This window comes from Peromyscus eremicus, chromosome 14 (assembly GCF_949786415.1).
Source record: "Peromyscus eremicus chromosome 14, PerEre_H2_v1, whole genome shotgun sequence".
In the NCBI taxonomy this organism is placed as follows: Eukaryota; Metazoa; Chordata; class Mammalia; order Rodentia; family Cricetidae; genus Peromyscus; species Peromyscus eremicus.
In genome coordinates, this window is record NC_081430.1 from 52,485,810 (window position 1) to 52,503,905 (window position 18,096).

Genomic DNA, 18,096 nt, shown 5'->3' on the forward strand with positions numbered 1-18,096 from the left:
CCATGCTCAGAGCCTGGGATAGACAGGGACAAGTGTGACAGTAACCCACAGTTAGGATGCTTAACCCGTCTCTAGGATTAGCATTTATTTTCCTGCAAATGTAACCACCCAAACAAAGGTGGTTTCTGCAAGGTCCTGGGTGGGCGGAGTGTGAGTGGGTGCACTGTGAGCTTGGTGGATTCTATTTCCACCATGAAGCTGAATGTCCCCGGGATCTAAGACACAGAGGAGTCAGTACCAAATCCTGGGTCTCACACTGGGTGAGCGTGGGCTGCCATCTGATTCCGGCAGCCTGGCTCCCCAGCTTGTGTGGGGTGGAGGTAGGGACACAGAGAGTCTCACGTTGCTTGATGCTCAGCATGCCCTACCCTACAGCAAAAGCCTGAGAGAGAACCTGTTGTTTCCAAAGCGGTCCCTGACTGTTTCCCTCCCCCAGAAAACCTGCCTCTCCCTCCACTGGCCCCACCCCCCACGAGGCCTTCCACACACCCTGCACCTCCCACAGCTTCTTGGCTTCACCTCAGTTGGCCCTCCTCTCGCACTGGAGCTCAGGGTGAAAGTGTAGTCCTGGGATAGAGAGCTTGTGGGGAGTTGCAAGCCCTCCCGCTGGTCTGAAGGGAAGTCCCAGGGTGACAGTCTGTCCATTTCAGTCCTTCAGGCTGCCATCGGGACTAGCTCCCCCTGGTTTCCTTCTTACCTCTGCCAACCTCAGTCTTCACAGTATCTGGCCGAAGCACAAAAACTCCAGTCAGTCCCTCCAGAGGTCCAGACCTACAATCAGGAAGGCCTGTGCTTGCCCCTCCGCCCCCATCGCAGTAAATCTCAAGACTGGGAACCAAGTTAACTACACACCAGCAGCACACCCGTCCCAGCCTTTGAATCCTCACTTGTGATCCAGGGACTGAGGGACAGTGCAGATGGAGTGAGGGGACGGATGGACACCTGGCAGGTGCTGAATTAACTTTACTAGAACCGTCAGAGGAAGAAACACGGAGGTGGGAAATACACAGCCCCCAGCCCAGCTGCCGGTGTGTAGTTAACTGGCTGGCTTCCAACAGCAGGGGGTTATTCTTGGGTAGGTCAGGAGGTTAGAGTGCAAACCAAGACATCACTAAGCCTTAGTTCTCCTGAGGGACTTGTGGAGGGAGCATCTATTCCATGACTCTCTCCAAGCCTCTGCGAGAGGTTAATGGTCCCTGCTCCTTTGTGGGATTCCAACATGTGCCTCCATTGTCTCATGGCCATCTTCTTATAGCTATCAGGAATATTAGATGCAGAGGCCAGCCTATTCTCCAAAAATTGTCACCTTATGAAGAGCTGGGTCAGGATGTCAGTGTTTCTTTTTAGGGGGCTATAACCCCTAAAACCCACTAACAGTGGAGTCAGCCCTCAGACTCAGGTTTGATGGCATAGCCTCACTCTTTGTACCTGAAGGGCAGAGACAGGGGTGGGGGTGGGGAGTGGGGGTGGTCCTGTCTGATTGATCAATAGTCCTCTTCTCGAGGAGAGGAGATAGGAAGGGAGCTGCATTCACTGAGAACTCAAGTGGAGGGAGTCTGTGTGGACTTAATCTCCAGGCCCCCACTCCAGCAGAAATGTGCTTTGCAAGTTTTATTCCACTCACGAGTGGGGACATCTCAGCAGGGGGTGGAAGCCTGAAGAAAGGGGACCAGCTGAGCAGGGCCCAGTGCCTTTCTCCTTCCCACGGATCCCGAGCCAGCCTGCAGCCCAGCCCAGAACCCAGATCACTGAGGGCAAAGCTGTCTGCCAAAGGCCGGCCTAGATCCATCCTAATGTCCCGAGTGAAAGATTCCCAGGGAACCAGTCCCACTGCCAGGGGCCTGTTGTCTACGTCAGGCGGTCAGCGGTCACAGTTGAATGATATTTGACAATTGGATAATACTTGTTCTTTTGGGTCACAGAATCTTTTTTTATACTGCCAGGTCTGCCCCCACACTGGGACTCTAAGGGACAGAGCCTCTGGGTACCTAAAATTAATGCTTCAGTAAAAGTGGGTGGGTGGTATCTGCCAGGCCAGACACTGTGTCCTAGGGTAGGAAGACCACTACCCAGGAGATGAGGGTCTCTTTGGTGTCTTGGCAGAGGATGGCCACGGTAGCTAGTGCTAGCCCACATAGGAAAAAGTCCTGCCCTTGTGGCTCTGCAGGAGGGCCACACAGACTGGTCCCTCTGCACAGGGTGGGGCGGCATAGGGACAGGAAGCAGGTGACCATCCAGCCAAGCTACCAGGATCAGCAAGAGCCACGAAATGCCGTGGTGGGCCGCTGGCATGAGGAGAGTGAGGAATGAGCTCTGAGAAGACTAGTCAAGGAAGGGTTCAAAAATAGAACGTCCATATTAGGGGCCAGTAGTGGGTCAGACAAGGACAAAGCTGGGCCCCAGGCCTCGAGCAGGGCTCCTCAACCCTGGGACTCGGCCCGCAGGCCTGGCAGGTTCTTTGTCCTGGGTGACTGTCTTCTCCACTATTGGACATTTAACAGCATCCCTAACCTCTACCCAGCAGATGCCAGCAACAGCCCTCCCCAGCTGTGACAATTAATAATGCCCCCAGACATTACTAGATGTTTCCAGAACGGGGGCGTAAACTGTCCCGCAGGGAGTGTTAGGAGGACCTGTGGGCTGGATAGTTTGGGGAGAGAAAGGCTGACTACAGTGCTGGAGATGAACAATGGCCCAAGCCACGGAACAAAGGGCCAGCCGGCTTTCAGCTTGCGCTTTTGTAGGGGCCTGGGGCAAGTATAGGGCATCTCAGGGCTCTGTTCCCACAGGAGGCACCCAGGAAGCTGTGGCAGGCAAAGGGAGAGGCTGGAGGATGCTGGGAAGATCTGAGTTAGAAATGGCAGGAACCAAAGCGTCCTTGTTTTCCCCATCTGTGTAATGGGGTGTCTCAGTTAGGGTTTCTGTTGCTGTAAAGAGACACCATGACCTCGGCAACTCTTGTAAAGGAAAACATTTAATCAAGGTGGTGGCTTACAGTTTCAGAGGTTTAGTCCATTATCATCATGACGGATAACAGGGCGGCTGGGAGTATGGTGATGTGCAGGCAGACATGTTACTGGAGAAGGAGCTGAGAATTCTGCATCTTGATCCAAAGGCAACAGGAAGTGAACTGACTCACTGGGCACTGCTTGAGCATATATGAGACCTCAAAGCCCACCTCCACAGTGACACACTTCCTCCTCCAAAGCCATACCTACTCCAGCAAAGCCACACCTCCTAATACTGCCACTCCCTTTGGGGACCATTTTCTTTCAAACCACCACAGGGGGTGAGAACAGCTGCTCCCTCACAGGGGCCCCGCAGGGTTGGTGGCATTTCTGTGCCTGATGGAGGGAGAATCAGCTAGCATGGCTGCTGCTGATGTAGTTGGTTCTCATGTCTTCCACCATGATCTGAACATGGTTCCTTCCACCTCCAAGTGTTGACACCTTCCTTTGGTCCCCTGAACTCTAACTACCACAGGCAACTGTGGGCGCCTCACACACTAAGCCAGTTCACATTTCCACTCTGCTGAAGAAACTTCCTGGAATTTGTCTCAAGGTTCTGGTGACGCTGTCTTTAAAGTGTTTGGGAGAGAATGAGCCTGCCAGGAAAGTAGCAGGTCCCACAGGAAGGCCGTGCCGTGCTCTGGCCATGGGACTTTCCCAAGAAGTGTTTTGCCGTGGTTGGTTGTTTGGTGAGCAAGACAACAGCTTGCAGAGAAGGGTCTGGGCTGGACCAGAGCAGGAGGTAGCGTCCAGGAGGACAGGCTGTAGACATGGGTGTGAAGCAACATGGCTGCCCATGTCCCACTTTGGGCTCCCAAGAGGGAGAAATCTCAACAAAGGCACATTATAATGCAAAGGAGGGGTGACACCTCCCCCCAAACCAGCCACTGGAGGACCTCGATGGCTAACGTTGAGTGTCAACTTGACAAGATCTAGAATGTTGAGGCGACAAGCCCCTGAGCATCCCTGTGGAGAAATCTCTAGGTTAGTTTAGTCTCTGGGCATGTCTGTGAGGAAGTTTGGGTTGATTAAGGAGGAAGATCCATGCGGAGTGTAGGGTGGCACCATTCCATGGGCTGAGGTCCTGGGCTACATAGAAGTGGGAAAGTGAGCTGCGTACAGCATCCATCGCTTTCTGCTTCCTGACTGTGCATGCGATGTGACCAGCCGCCTCATGCTTCTACCACCATGCCTTCCCTGCCATGATGGACTGTGTACCCTCGAACCGTGACCTGGAACAAACCTTTTTTTCTTTAAGTTGCTGCATCAGGCATGTTGTCATAGCAACATAGAAACTAACACAAGGACAGAGTAGTAGCCATCAATGACTCAAAGAAAGTGTGAGATGGGCATTCAATGCGAGCCATTAGTGGTGTGTGAGAGCAACATGAATAAGCAGGCCTGTGTTTCCTTTCCTGCTCTGGAAGCCCTGCCATGATAGAGGGTGATGTGAGCACAACCTCTCTGGGGTACGTGGTGGGAAGCGGCCTTGCAAGGGGGAGCAAAAGCAGCTGTCTCCAGGAAGAAGGCATGAGACTTGGGCTCAGGTGGTATGTTTATTTTACAATTGTTTCGTATTGAAGGCAGACTTCAAATTGTTATGTAGAGAGTAGTCATTGCAGGCAATTAAATATTTACGCTTTCATTTGACAGTTTCAACTTTAACAGATAAAGCCCACTTCATCCATCACCTCTGCCTGGAGCAGCCTCAGGTGAGCTCAGGACAAGTCCTCCCCATGATCCAGCCTGACAGACTACTCGAACAAGGACTTGTGACAAGCCCTGAACTTTCTTTTTATGCAGAGACTGGACAAATGATACAGGACTTGACAATTAACCCAAAAATTTTCTCTTCAAGATTCCCTAAAGATATCTTCACCCCTAGAAAGCAAAAAGAAAAAGAGAATAAGATATGAGATAGATCATTGAATCTACTCTGAGGAATAAGATAAAGAAATAATAGGATAAATAGGTAGATCACTGAATCTACACTGAAGAAAAAGGGGAAGATATAAAAATGACAAAAGATAGACTACTGAATGTATTATGAAAAGAAAAAAGAGAGAATATGGATATGATAAGATAAAAAGGGAGATTATGGAATCTACTTTTAAAAAGGAACTACTTGTTTTAAATAAGATAAGTAATGAAAATTTTTTGTTCTGAGTTTATCAGATGTTACTGGACTGGACATTGTTAATATATATAATGGAGTTTTTAATCTGAATCTGTCAAATGTTAATGGACTAGACATCATTAATGTAATTTTTGGCTGTATATATTGTATATACTTATTGGATAGTTTTTCTTGTATTAGTTATAGGCCTTTTTTAATTTTAGACAAAAAGAGAGGAAATGTGGTGGTATTGTGTTCCCCAAAATATTGTGTACCTTAATAAACTTAAGTCGGTGGATACATGGGTAGTGAGCAGTGGATGGGTGAATTGGTAGATGGACACGTGGGTGGGTTGATGGGTTTATGGATGAATGGAGGGTGGATAAAGAGATGGGTGAATGTATGGATAAGTAGATGAGTTTGTGGGTGGATAAATAAGTGGGTAGATAGATGGATGAATATATGAATGGATGAGTTGGTAGGTGGATGAATAGGTGGATGGGTAGATGGATGAAAGGATAGGCTGTCAACTAGAAGAGTGAGTTGGTGGATAGATGAGTGGATGGGTGGATGGAGGTGTGGATGTATATATGAATGGGTTGGCTGGTGTGTATGTATGTATGCATGGAGGGATGGATGGATGGATTGGTGGATGGATTGATTGGTGGGTTGGCTGGTGTGTATGTATGTACAAATGCATGGATGGATGGATTGATGGTTTGGCTGGTGATATGTGTATGAGTAGATTAATGGATGGGTTATTGAGTGGATGAATAGATGTATGTATGTATGCTAAGCCTTGTCATCTCCAGGGCTGAGACCATTGTGGAGTGTCTTCTTCCCAACCCCAGTCCCAAGAGCTGTCATTTTCTCCCACCTCCATCAACCTCAAAATATTTACTACTCAGCTTCATGGTGGGAACCTGTTCTCTCCCCAAACCTCCCACGGAATTGGTCGGCTCTAGTCATGAGAAAAGAAGCTTGCCATTTAATCACCAGTGATGTCAGTCGGGGACCATTCAACAAAGAGATTCGTTCTGCTTTTATTTGTTGCTACAATGAAGAGCATGAAAAATTTAACAGCACCCTAATGGAGACCAGATGGAAGAGCCTCTCTGTCTCTCCCACTTTCCAGCAAAAAACCCCAAAGCTCCTTCAAGACAGTTGATGGGATGGACTGCAGCCGGAGGACTGCCCTTACAGGGCTGCAGGTTCAGGTCCAGCTCGAGAATGTCTGCTGGGTTACACACTACAGTGGGTCAAGTTGCAATCCTCTGGAACAATGGGAATGTTACAGTGGATCTAGACAGGAAACTGGGGTCCTCCCTGCCTTTGGGTTTTCCACTGAATGCTGCTGACTGTGTCATAGAATTTCTATCTGTAAAACCCCAAAGCTTTGAAATCACAAAGGGCTAAGTTTGATTTGGGTATGGACTGTGCAATCTTGAACAAGCCAGCAATGTCTCTGAGTATAAATTTTCAGCTGCAGAAAAGAAGAGCCAAAGGGAAGACTTGAGTAAGATCAAGTCTATGAGATCCTAACGGACACTTGCTTATGACGCCCTGGGCATGTGGGGAAGGGACTGAAAGTTGACTGAGAGACTTAACAGGCAATGACCCATGGGTCCCACATGGAATTTTAGATAAGAGGGGAATCTTTTAGATTATTGAAAACAAAGCTTTCAGAGCGATGTGGTGCGGGCCATACCAGCCTGGAGACACACATGCATACAGTATACATGATTGCTTTTTAAGCATTTAAATTTGTTGTCACTGGGCTGGGGAGATGGCCCAGCATGTAAGAGCACTTGCTGCACATCCCTGATGATCTGAGTTCCATCCATGGAGCCCGGGATTAAAACTGGATGGAGTAGCGGCCATCTGTAATCCCAGCACTCCTGCAGGGAGACGGCAGTCAGAGACTGGAGAATCAGCAGGAAGCCCATGGAGAGCTAGCCTATGGAAATGACAAGGGCCAGTTCAGGCTCTCTATCCCCCACTACTAGGAGACTTCACTAGGGTCACCCTAGTAGATTCTGGGCAGTTTCCACTGCGCTAGGTTTCCTTATCTCTTCTAAAACTTCCTCCAATTCCAGTCATCTCTCCCAGTATTCTCTCCCTCCATCCCTCCTGTTTCCATCCCTACATGCCCCCAGTCCACCTGCAAAATCTATTCTATTTCCCCTTCTCAGGAAGATCCGTGCATCCCCCTCCCCCACTTGCCTTGAGCCCTCATTACTTAGCCTCTCTGGGTCTGTGGGTTGTAACATGATTATGTTTTACTTTACAGCTAATATCCACTTATAAGTAGTACATACCATGTTTGTCTTTCTGGGTCTGGGTTACCTCACTCAGGATGATGTTTTTGTAATTCCGTCCATTTGCCTGCAAATTTCCTGGTGTCATTTTATAACTGCTAAATAATACTCCATTGTATAAATGTACCATGTTTCCTTTGTCCTTTATTCAGTTCAGGGGCATCTAGATTGTTTCCAGTTTCTGGCTATTATGAATAAAGCTGCTACGAACATAGTTGAGCAAGTGTCCTTGTGGTAGGATGGAGTATCCTTTGGGTATATGGCCAAAAGTGGTATAGCTGGGTCCTGAGGTAGATTGATTCCTAATTTTCTGAGGAACTATCATATTGATTTTCATAGTGGCTGTACAAGTTGGCACTCCCACGAGCAATGGAGGGGTTTTCCCCTTGCCCCACATCCTTGTCAGCATGAACTTCACTTGTGGTTTTGATCTTAGCCGTTCTGACAGGTCTAAGATGGAATCTCAGAGTAGTTTCAATTTGCATTTCCCTGATGGCTAAGGATGTTGAACATTTCTTTAAGTGTTTCTCAGCCATTTGAGATTCCTCTGTTGAGAATTCTCTATTTAGATCTGTACCCCATTTTTAATTGGATTATTTTGTTTGTTGATGTCTAGTTTCTTGAGTTCTTTATATATTTGGATATTAGCCCTCTGTCAAATGTGGAGTTGGTGAAGATCTTTTCCTATTCTGTAGGCTGCTGCCTTGTCCTAATGATGGTGTCTTTTGTCTTGCAGAAGCTTTTCAGTTTCGTGAGGTACCATTTATTAATCGTTGTTCTTAGTGCCTGTGCTATCACTGTTCTGTTCAGGAAGTTGTCTCCTACATCAATGCATTCATGTCATCTTCTGTAACCAGGCAAGGTTCCAGTAGAGGGACCCAAGCACCAACCCAGCCACAAAACCTTTGACCTACATTTTGTCCTGCCTGCAAGGTGTGCTGTGGGTGACAGTGATATAGAACTTTTGGGAATGGCCAACCAGTGACTGGTCCAACTTGAGGCCCATGCCACAAGAGGGAGCCTACACCTGACACTGCCTGGATGGCCAGGAACCAGAGGCTGGACAGCCAAAGACCTAGGATATAACCAAACATGACTGGCAAAAAAAAAAAAAAAAAAAAAAAACGCAAAAGGCAAAGTCATTGAATGATTCCTAATGGCTTTTCTGCTATAATTCGTAGATCGGAGGCTGGCCCAGTCATTATCAGAGAGGTTTCATCCAGCAACTGATGGGAGCAGATGGAGAGACCCACAGCTAAATATTAGACAGAGCTCAAAGAACCTTGTGGAATAGGGGGAGAAAGGATTGTAGGAGCCAGAGGGGTCAAGGACACCACCAGAATATGGCCTACAGAATCAACTAAGCAGGGCTCACAGGGGCTCATAGAGACTGAAGCAACAATCAGAAAGCCCGTATGGGTCTGAGCTAGGTCCTCTGCATATACATTATGGTTGTGTAACTTGGTTTTTTTTTTTTTTTTTTTTTTTTGGTTTTTCCGAGACAGGGTTTCTCTGTGTGGCTTTGCACCTTTCCTGGATCTCACTTTGTAGACCAGGCTGGCCTCAGACTCACAGAGATCCACCTGGCTCTGCCTCCCGAGTACTGGGATTAAAGGCATGCGCCACCACCACCCAGCAACTTGGTGTTCTTGTGGGACTCCTAACAATGGGAGTGGAGGTTGTCTCTGACTCTTTTCCTTGCTCTTGGGACCCTTTTCCTCCTACTGGGTTGCTTCTTCCAGCCTTGATATGAGTGTTTGTGCCTAATCTTAGTGTAACTTGTTATGCCATGTTCAGTTGATATTCCTGGGATGCCTGCTATTTTCTTACAGGAAATAGAGGAGTAGATCTGGGGGAGAGGTGAAGGGAGGGGGTGCTGGGAGGAGTGGAGGGAGGGGAAACTTCAGTCAGGATATAATGTATGAGAGAAGAATGTAAAAAACTGGGAAGGATAAGAAAAAATGGAAAAAAATAAAGAAATAAAGAGAGAGAGAGAGAGAGAGAGAGAGAGAGAGAGAGAGAGAGAGAGAGAAATGACAAGAGGGCCCCACCTCAGAAACAAGGTAGAAGGAGAGAACACACTCCTCAAGTTGACCTCTGACTTCCACATGTACATTGTAATGCACACTCATACTCACACAATAAACAAACAAATAAATAATAGTAATTATAAAAAATGGTTCTTACATTGAAATCTGAAATCTTGAATGACTGGGAAACCATCAGACTCATGCCCCAGATACTCCACACTTCCACACAGCAGCAACTGGACAGACCCCACCTCCCTCTGGTGGTGTTTTCCTCTGAATCTGGTCTGCTCATTGGTGTTTTCTGCCTAGAATGTATAAGCCCTTGAGTCTACAGACCACACTTAGAGTAAAGCCATCACTAGAGAGAAATCAAGGCCAGAAGAAGAGCAGGCATGCCCCTCCACCATTTTCTTTTTTTTTTTTTTCATTTAGTTTTTTCAAGACAAGGTTTCTCTGTGTTATTTTGGTGCCTGTCCTGGATCTTGCTCTGTAGCCCAGGCTGGCCTCGAACTCACAGAGATCCACCTGGCTTCGCATCCTGAGTGCTGGGATTAAAGGCGTGCACCACCGCCCTCCGGCCCCACCATTTTCAAGATAACCCTCAGCTCCTTCCCCGAACACAACCTCAGAGTCCTTCTTGACCCTGTGCTGTGGGCAGTCACCAGGTAACCTATCGGGCCCTCAGGGGTAGAAGCGTCTGTCCAAGATCCCCTGGCTCTGCTTACTACCTTTAAGGTCTTGACGTTCCCTGGGTAGCTGGTAGTCTGTGGTTGCAGATGAGCAAGATATGAACAGCGGCTTGGCTCGCTCTTGCAGGTTCTTGATCTCACAAGAGGTCACTAGAAGGCCGAGTTGGATGGCTGTTAAGCCCCCTTCAGACCATGACCTTGAGACAGCATTTCTATTTCTTTCAGGCATTTGTTTGTTGCTTTGTTGAGACAGTGCCTCACTTTGTAGCCCAGGCTAGCCTAGCATTCATAGCAATCCTCATGGTAAGAGCTGGGCTTATGAGGATGAGCCATCATGCCTGGTTCTTGGTGTTTCCCTCTTGGACAACCATGGCTTGAATCAGGTACAGGAACATGCAGCTATGGGTGGGAGCATCTCTCAGCTGTTGATGCTGCTTTAATGAAGGCTGGCATGGATTACCACGGAGTACAGGGCTCCATCTCTCCTGCCCCCATTTTCAGGACACATTCAGATTTTAATACATGTCAAAATGAGAGATGTTTTCTGTTTGGCCTGTGGGGCCTCAGTGGGGTAGAACATGCCTTTCAGCAAAAATTTAACAGCAAGGAGGTTGTTGACTCATGAAACGCCTCCTCTTTGTTCACAGCCCAGCATATCACTGTAGTCCAAAGCTCTGCCTGTGGGTGTTGAGAGGCTGGCTCTAACTGCACAGAGCCCTAATGCCTTCTGACTCCTGCAGAATGCCCCCTAGCTCCTCTCCCATGGCTCAGAGTGATCATTAAATTATCACAATGCCTGGAACAGAACAATGACTCCAGCTTCACTTTCTGGCTTTGGAAATACTGACTTAATCAGACCCAGCACTGAAGCAGGATCTCCCAAGGGTGTGTGCCCAGAGCCCTGTGATGCTCCCAAGTACAGTGGCTGACTGAGTTATGTGCACACATCTGTGCATGCCTGTAGGCATGTGTGGGTATGTGTCTATGTGTGGTTTATGTACATGATGATTGTGTGTGTTGAGTTCCAGTCTATAATTGTAGGTAATTCAGTAGTATATGTATATGGTATGAAGATATATGTACATGTGCATTTGTGCAGTGAGAGGATGTGCATGCTTGCAGATATGTGAGTAAGCACGAGTGTATATCCACAGTGTATGCTTGTGTATAGTATATGCAGGTTTGCATCCTTGAAGAGCTTGCGTTTGTGAGATGTGATAGGTGTATGATATATATATATATATGCATATGTCTATGGGATCTGGGGTGTGTGCATGTGTGTGTCTCTCTGTAAGGTGTGTGGATACACGTGTAGTCTGTGTGTATGCATGCAGGTGTGAGTAGTGTGAGTGTGTCATTGTCTATGGTGCATATCATATATATCTGTCAATGTGCATGTGTGCCTGCTGTGGTTTTTCTTCTGACCCTTGTATGAAGTTTGGCCATGAGTTTGATTGCAGAGTTTTCTGATACAACCTGGTACCTTGTTCTCACCATGTGACCCACAGTGATGTAGAGCAAGGGTTTAAGGAAGACTGCCACTATTATGAGTCTTGTCTCCTCCTCCTGCTCCTCCTCCCCTCCTCCTCTTCCTCCTCCTCTTCTCCTCCTCCTTTTCCTCCTCCTCCCCTCCTCCTTCCCTCCTTCTCCTCCTCCACTGCTCCTCCTCTCCCTCCTCCTCCTTCTCCTCATTCTTCTTATTCATTCCTGAATACAACAGCTCATAATCTCTGATTATTTTTTGCAGTGCTGGGGATCGAATCTAGCATCTCTCCCATAATTAGACATGCACTCCACCAGAGCCACTCCTCCCACCACACCCCTGGAAGCTTGGGAGCCCTCAAGGAATGTTCTCAACAGTTACCTGTGTTGGAAGGCTCTTGATAGGTGAACAAAGAGTTCGCCCTGTGCACACCAGTCCTCCTCTACCTCCAGCCTCCCCCACACTTGCTCATGAACAAAGAGGCATGGTGGTAAGGGTGGTCACGGCAGTCAATCTCATGGTTTAGCACACAGGCTTCAGGACATCAAGCTCAGATGGAAATTAGCAAATCAGGAAATGAATACATTGCCAAGGAGACCATTTAGTGAGCTGCCATTCTGGTAGGAAGGGGGTGCATTAGGGAGGTTAGTCCTGTTGCTGGTTTTGTTTGAAAGAGGTCATGTGGAAACAGGGGGTGCATGGATATTGAGTAGCCAGAGGTGTGGCCCAGGGAGGTGCTGTGGACTTGCTGGATCATTGCTCTTGACCTCTTCTTTGCTCTTCTGTGGTGCAGGAAGGGCAAAGTGGGGCCGCCATTTGCTTTGCCCTTTGTCTGAAAGCTCCGGATACTATGGGGCTTTTCCAGCTCAGATTCTCTGCAAGGAAGGGCAGGATAGGAGGAGACAGCCTGCTGAGGGCCATCAAGGCACTGTTAAGAGTGGCAGTAGAGATCAGGAGACCCTTCCATTGGCAGCTGTCATGGTTCAATAACCCCTCCTGATGGCGTCATCAGGAGGGCCAGCACAGATACAGATCTGGGGAGGGTATGGGGTAGGAGCACTGTTCCCAAACTCTTAGCATCTGCTCTACTCCTGCGATAGTTATGTGAGCCACTTACCCGCCTGTAATAAACCTGTTCCTCCCTAAACCAGTTAGACTGGACTCTGTTATCTGCAACTAAACTGATTGATTCTAGAATCTTCCCTCAATTAGTATCCCCGGCACACTTGGGAGTCCTAATGTAGTTACAGGGCTTTAATGCCAACCTAAGCATGATGGAGAATGCCAAGTACAGATGATGGACAGGATTCCTTGCTTCAAACCCACTGGGCAGGATTGAGAAGGCGATGGGGCCAGCCCTGAGCAAATGGTCCCCTGTTTTTGTTTACCATGTACTGGGCATGTTCAAATCCAATCTCATCCAGTCCTCATAGCTGCATCCCTCCAAGGGAATAGTCAGGGAGACTGAGACCAATTACCTGGTAGATGCAGTTATTCCAGCCACGTGCTCACCAGGCTGATCCAAACCTGTCGGATTCGCCATTCCGAAGAAAGAAAATTAAGAGCAAAAGAGAGCCCGTAAAGACTATTTTTAAAACATAAAATTTTAATTTTGGAGTGGTTTGAAAGCCTGCAAAAACAGCATAGAGTTCCCACCACCTTCACCCAGCCTCCACCGACCCCTTACATACCACGGGCATTTGTCAAAATCAAAAGGACATTAAGACCAGCATAGCCGTGTTAAGGGAACTCCAGACAGCATTTCACTGGCTTCCTTCTAATGGCCCCTTGCTGTTCCAGGATGCAATCCAGAACACACGCTGCACTTAGCTTTTTTTTTTTTAAACTTATTCTTTTTGTTACCTTGTCACCTCGGGCTTCAATTACTTGCACATGCTCAAGGCCGAGAAACACGCTCAAGCAATGTGAGCCACGCTGTGGCTCAAAACAATTTTGAGCAATTTCCCTTTCCACTCTTCGGTGGAGGAGCCCTCTCAGAGAAACTGGCAGCAGAAGGCCACAGGACAGGCCGGAGCAGAGCGAGGCGGGGCCCAAGCCAGACACGAATCGCAAAGCCTTCCAACCATGGTAGTTCCCGGCAGGTCAGATCTCTGCTCAGTATGCCTGACCGAGGGAAGCAGTGTAAAGAAGTCACCAAGGCAGCTAGGACTGGCAGGGACCGATGACGGAGAGGCCCCATTCAAGGACCTGGATAATGTTCTTGCCCAGGGTCCCCAAAAAGAGGATGAACCTCCCCACTAGAACATGTCACTGCCGGGATTGGAAGCCATGGATGAAATCAGAGGGAATTGTTTCACACCTGACTTAGAAAAAAAAAAGTCACAGTCATAAAAATGAATGAATCACCCAGCCAGGCACACGAGCACTCCAGGCAAATTTAGAAAGCATGTGTGTGTTTAATGTTACTTTTACAGCGAGTGGAGTGCCCAAAAGGTGCTAAATGGGAAGGAGAGAGACTGGGTCCAGATTTCTTACCAAAACTGTTTTCACACTGAGGTTCTTGACCCATGGATGCCTCTATAGGGAAAGCTACCTAACAGAACACCATAACAACCCCACATACAAACCAAGAGTGGAGGACCCCGAGGGGCAAAGTTCTTAGAACACACTTCCTTATCACTGTTGTTGTGATGACAGAAGGGAGCTGTCTTCTTATTCCAGCCTTAAGAGCCACCAGAATCCCTCGGAGGGTATTGGTGTTATTTAACACTTTAAACCCCATGGCCTGGGTGGGTCACTTTCCTTCAGTTGTAAATTCCTTGTCCCAGGTGTGGCCTCCTTGTTCGACTAGCAACAGGGAGTCTTCAGGAGTGTCTGTTAACCTGCGGTGAGTCCTGGGTCACTGGCTGGCTTCTCAGACCTCACTACAAGCAGGGTGGCATTCCTTGTCTAGGAAACACACGGGCCACGTGAACTGGACTGCATCTCAGAACGATTTAGAGCATTTGCCAAGTAGCATCCCACACACGTACAGGTACACACATGTGTACACACATGTGTACAAACACACACACACACACACACACACACACACACACACACACACACATGCGTGCCAGGTCCCCATGTGGCTCATACTGCAAGAGCCACACCATTTTATCATTCCTATTTCTCACTTGTAGTTTACAAAGCACTGTGATGGAGAAGGCTGATCTTCAAACCCAAGAACAGAGAGCGCTATAAGGCTCTGGCCCACAGAGCTGGTGGGACTGGTCTCAAGGCCCAGTTCTCCTTGCTGGTACCCACACTGGGGACTCTGTCTCCTTCCTCAGGGTATGTCTGGGAATTTTCCAAGGCTACCCACCTATCCCTGGGGACAGTGATGGGGTGTCTGGAGGATATTCAGGCAGATACTCCCATGGTTGACGATACCTCTGGCTTGTGTGTTACAGTGGCCGTGGGCTCCACCTCTGCACAAACGAGGACTCATGCTGAGGCAGGCAAGTCTAGGATAGTTTAGCACTCTGGGACTGTGTTTGGCATTTTTTTTTTGCACACCTCCCTTGAAATAATGCACTAGGCAGCCTAGCTCCATCACCTGTAAGTACCATGTGCACACACCCTTCTCCAAACAGTTCACTAGCAACCTCAGAACTCCCTTATCCCCATCCCTGCACCAGGCTACACATATCCCCAACTCTGAACAAGTTTCTTCACTCCTAATAGCAGTCAAATTTAGACAGTTCTATTCCAGTGTGTTCTCAGTGTTTCTGGGTATGAAGAATAGATGGGACAAACTGGCCTGAACTGGTTCTGGGTGTGTGTACAGTCTTGGTTACTGTTCTATTGATGTGAAGAGATACCAGAACCAAGACAACTCTTATAATAGAAAGTATTTAACTGGGGGCTTGCTTACAGTTTCAAAGGGTTAGTCCATTATCATCATGGTGGGAAGCAGGCAGGCATGTCACTGGAGCTGGAGCTGAGAGCTTAACATCCTGATCCACAGGCAGCAATCAGAGAGGGGCTTGATTGACATGAGCTTTTGAAACTTCAAAGCCCACCCCCAGTGACACACTTCCTACAACATGGTCATACCTACTCCAACAAGGCCACACCTTCTAATCCTTCCCAAACAGTTGCACTAACTAGGGACCAAGCATTCAGTGAACCTATGAGGGCCAATCTCATTCAAACCACCACATGCAGTAAGGCAAAACTACATCTTCTACTAACCTTTTAGCGAGAGTTCCCTATTGATCATTGTAAGCATATGCATAGTTGGGTGTGCATGTGATTAAAATCAGATGCATCATAGGATGGGACACATACAATAGGAAAAAGGAATATATGATCTTTTTTTAGAGAGCCACCCAAACCACACCCCTTAGTAAACAGCCCTTCTTTCCCTCAGACCCCAGAAAGGAAGCCCCAAACAGTAATCAGGCCCCTGTCAATCTCGAGCACGTCTCTCTAACCTGTACTATCGCTTTGCTTCGAATAATGTGACCTTGCTACTTCTGCAGATCTGCATGAGCCTTGTTTTCAATTCTTTGAGATAGCCTTGAAATACCCTGCCTGGAGCCCAATGGCCAGTGATAATCCTGCCTAAAAACAATGTCAAAGTAAGTTAGCCAGAATCCTGTTGCATCTTCCATCTCACGCCTTCCCCAGACAACTCCCAACTTCAGAAGAAGGACTGGCAACCACACAGTATCTCATAGACCAAAATAGAGTCTTTTATTTCCAAACATAGAGCAGATACAATTTTTAAAAAAAACATAAAACAACAATGAAAACATGAACTCATCTTTCAGAATACTGCTGCCACCAAAATAGACAAGCGGCAGGGATCTCCACGAGACTTCACAACAGCACTCAGCAGGGACTTACATGACCCATCCCACAGAACTGAGAGGCGCTGCAGCCCCCAGTCAGCTCTGGACTTGATATGAACTGAGATAATACACACACACACACACACACATGTTCCAAGACCGTCATTTGGCTCCAGTTCCGCCGGTCTTCCCAGAAAGCTGAACTTATCAAAAATTCATGTTTTATAATCACAGAGACTTGTGACAAGAGGAGATGGTCCCTCTGTACTGTTTACACAAGCGAACACTTTAAACAATGAATTAGATTGCTCTGGACACCAAAGCACACTTACACAACACACATACACACGCACACGCACGCACACAGACATGCACTTGCCTTCTCTGCCCACCTCTTTATCCCAGGAGCTCCAAGAACTTGCCTGACCCCTGCATCTGCGCTCTTCTAGAAGCATTTGGCACCATGCACAGTGATCTCTCACAGCAACCTCTGTCCTGCATCTGCCCCTGACAGCGGTGGCCCAAGTCTGTTTCCAGCCCTGCCCCTGGCACCCTACCCTGGTGCTCCCAACTCCCCCGGCAATGGGGGTCAAAGAGTTTGCTGGTAGAGTAGACACAGGAGAGAAACTCTGCCACTCCTGCACAGGAACGGCATCTTCCAACAGGCTACCCAGATGCGGGAGTAACAGTGGCCTGTGGTCCACAAGGGAAAGAAAAGCAACGAAGACGAAGGCACGTTCCACACAGTGGCAGAAAAACACCCAACTTGTGACCCGTCACCCCGGGGTTCAAATCCTACATGTCTCACTTACTCACTGGCTGGCTGTTTTTAGGCAGTTTGCTAACCCTGTCTGCGCTCTGGGTTCAGCACCTAAACATAAGCTCATGACTCCTCTGCCCAGGTTCTCAGGAGTTGGGCTGTATTGCAGGCCTTTCCTTGTGGGTCTCTTTCGCTCTCTTCCCTTAGAACTAAAAGAGGGGCTAGAGGCTCTGTCCCTCGTCTGTCCAGTGTCACCAGGAGCACAGGTGGCCTGGCTGTAGAATTAGCACAACAGCACTGAGCAGGGACTGAAGGACTCGAAAGGAAGCCTGGGATCTCTTGGGAAGCCGAACTCCTCTGCCACTGCTGTCTCCTGTGTTCAGGGTTGGCTGGATACCATCCTGTGGGCACCTGTGACGTTACCATGGGAACCGAAGGCAAGCAGGTACCTGGAGGATGCTGAGCCATGTGGGCTGCCTGTATGGCTTGTGCCGGGAGACCCCAGGTTTTTGTTCCTCAGTTGTTTTTTAGAACAACTCCCCACTTGCTCTTAAGTCAATAAACAGAAAGCCATCATCCGCTTGTGCCTTGGGGTTGAGGGGGAAATGTCAGCTGATCTTCAGTCCTTCAGGGGCAACCCTGTGCTGGAGAGGCGCCTGGGCTCTGTCTGTTGGTGATGGTGGGCCTCAGTGACCTGCTAGAAGGTTAGCGCTAGTCTGGAAAAGCTGCAGGCCTTTTTCCCGGGATTTGCTCTCAGGAGCTCAGTGGAGCCAAGAATGACTGAAACACTGTGATCTTCCTGGAGATTTGAACACAGAGCAGGGTGGCAAGTTCAGGCCAGGCTCTGCAGGACGGGTGTTCCAAGAGTAGATTGAAGGCCTCAGGGACTCCTG